This window comes from Condylura cristata, unplaced genomic scaffold (assembly GCF_000260355.1).
Source record: "Condylura cristata isolate star-nosed mole 26May11 unplaced genomic scaffold, ConCri1.0 scaffold00008, whole genome shotgun sequence".
Lineage (NCBI taxonomy): Eukaryota > Metazoa > Chordata > Mammalia > Eulipotyphla > Talpidae > Condylura > Condylura cristata.
This window is the reverse complement of record NW_004567109.1, coordinates 8,183,167-8,186,062: the sequence shown is the minus strand read 5'-3', so window position 1 is coordinate 8,186,062 and position 2,896 is coordinate 8,183,167.

The window sequence follows — 2,896 nt, the reverse complement described above, 5'->3', positions numbered from 1 at the left end:
CCCCCCACCCCGCTCCCTCGGGGCCCCGCGCCCACGGCGTCCAGACTGCCGCGTGGTCGCGCAGTTGTTCCCAGGGGCGGAAGTGCCCTCAGATGTCAGGTCGGACCGCAGGTGGGGAAACTGAGGCCTGGCGGGGCGTTCAGGCGTCTCCCGCCGCCCAGCCCGGGACTCTGGACCCTGAGAGGCCACCCAGTCTTTCCCTTGATTAGTGAGGAAGCCGCGGTGGTGCCGGAAGGCCACCGAGGGACCTGCCCAAGGTCACACAGGGTCACTGGGTTTCCTTGTGGCCCACATGGCCCCAGCAATGCCGGTGAGGGAGGCTGTCAGCACCCCTCTTGTCCCTCTCCTTGTTCCCACAGCCCTCTGGGAGGACACACACTCCCAGCTAATCCGTAGGGGGGGGGGGGGCCGGCTGGGAACTCCCCGGAAAGTCCGTCCGGCCCAGTCACAGGCGGGGCCTCCTCACCCTGCCTCCTGTTACTGGAGGGAAGAGTTATTGCTGCCGTCTTTGGGGTGGATTTTGTAGCTAGGTAAACTGAGGCCCAGAGAGGTGAAGTGACTCCCCAATGCCAGCCCTTTAGGAAGGAGAACAGAAGAATCTCCAGAATTTAAGAAGGTCGGGGCACAGATTCTGTCGTGGGGTGGGGAGGGGTCACCCAGGAAGTCAGGAGTGCAGGGTCCAGGCCTGTAGGAGTTAAGTTAGTGCTCTTTTCTGTAATTCAGTGTTCATGTCATTGCAGACTGCATGAAAATGCTGCCCTCCCCCCCCCCCCGCCTGGGGGTGGAAGGAGAAGGGCTGAGACAGCCGGGCTCTTGGAGACCAAACCTCACTGCCCCCAGCTCTTGGGGGTCTTGCTCCAGATGCTGTCTCCTGAGCTTTCCCACCCTTCTCCGCGGGGATTTGGGAGGGGCCTAAGAGGCTGGAGTGTTCCAGGGAAGCCCTGAACCTCAGACCTGGTCCTGCGCCTCCTCGCCGCTTGGCCTTGGGTGGGTCACTCCACCTTTCTGGGCCTCCACTACCTTATCAGACAATGGGTGTCATAATAATTCATGGCATCGGTGACACTACATCAACCTGCTTTGTAAATCATAAAGAGTGATCAGTGTGTGGCCTGTATCAGAGGCTGTCAAGGGTAAGAAGGGTGTATTTATTTAGAGGCATTAGCGACCCTGTTGATAACCTGTTAATTGCCTAGGAGGCAGAGATCAGGGTGACTGAGTTCTAGGGGAGGAGACTGCGGCTCTCTGCCCAGCCAAGAAGTAGAATGCTCGTGACTCAGTCAGCATTTCAGCTTTTACAGCCCTTGAGGTCACATGCTCAGCCTCAGACAAATGTGTGGGCCCAGGCCCTAGCTCTGTGGACAGCCACGTGACCTCTCCATGCCTCAGTTTCCTCCTTTCTAAATACCCGTCTCCAAGGTTGCCATAAGGATGAAGGTCCTGAGCCGCACTGCCGTGTGCAGGGTCTGGCCACACAGAAGCCCCTTTCCTTTTTAGATCTAAGGTCCAGGAGCAAAGGGATAGGCACCGTTGACTAAGTAGGTCACCGTAGCTCAGCCTGTGAAGGCCTCAAGGATTGGCGCCCAGAGAAACCATCTCCTCCATCATGGAAGCAGCACGCTTCGGTGGCTGGAGTAGCGACCTGGGCCTGCTCTGTGGGACCTGAGAGGTTATTCACTGTGTGTTTTGTAGACATGGTGTGCAATATAAACAGGCTGCAGAGGAGGGGGGCCTGGCTTCCCTGATTGCTCCAGAGGCAGAAGGGGGTTCGGGAGGGACCTCCAGCCTACTTTCTACTTAGCAACCTGCCGCTTGCCTGCCAGGTCCAGCCAGCTGTACATGCTCTTCCTCCCCTCGTAGGGTAAAGATCAAAAGCCTTAATGTAACTAGAAGGCCCTGCTGTCTGGGCCCCAGCTTCACCTGCAGGCACACCTCAGACACTTGATCGTTCACCCTCGGTGATTTTGACATCCTGATCCCTCCCTCCTCAGGGCACCTCCCTCCTTCCCCTTCTCCTAGGTTAGTACCACCCCATCCTTCTGAGAGCCCAACTCAGACTTGCATTCCAAATACCCCAGGCCATGAGACACTGGAGACATTCGCAGCTAAGTGGGTTCAGCTCAGCCTGGAGTTTTACTCTCCTTGCTGGGGTTTCTGCCAGGACCCCGTTTACCATCCTGATCTCCAGGGCTGATCTGAGTTTGCTCAGATTCTGCTCAGTAGTGACATCTAACTTTGGGAGTGTCTCTTGAGCAAATATGGAGACTTTGCTTTCTGCAAAATCTTATTGTCTTCTATCTAAAAAAAATAAATAATGCTGAAGTCATTTTTCAGTTGTGGGGGAGCTGTTCGTTATTTCTTTCAACGCGCCTCCTCTGCAGACCCTGCTTCTGGGGCACATCGGGAACGCAGTGCTGTAGCCACTGCTCTCTCGGAGCTTCCTATGGTGTAGGAAACAGCCCACGAGCAGGACATCTGGAACCCGTTGTCAGATGGCACAAAGCTGATAAAGTCACCAGGGTCTCATGGTGGGGGAGGGTGGGGGCGTTGGTGCACCTGCTGTTTAAACATCTACTGGGATGATTTTCTTACAAATATTTGGGATAAAATACATATCACATCAAATGTACCATCTTAGCCAATTTTAAGTGTGTGATTCAGTAGTGCCAATTATACTCCCCTGTTGTACAATCTCCAGAACTTTTCAACTTCCAAATCTGAAATAGTCCCCAATAAACAAAACTCTCCCTGTCCCCGCCCTGTAGTCCCTGTCATCTCCATAATAATAAGCGGAATAATGCACTATTTGTCTCTCTGTGACTGGCTTACTGGCCTAGACTGATGTTCTCATCCATGTTGTAATAGGAGCCTTCGCCCGCTGCCAACACCCCTTCTG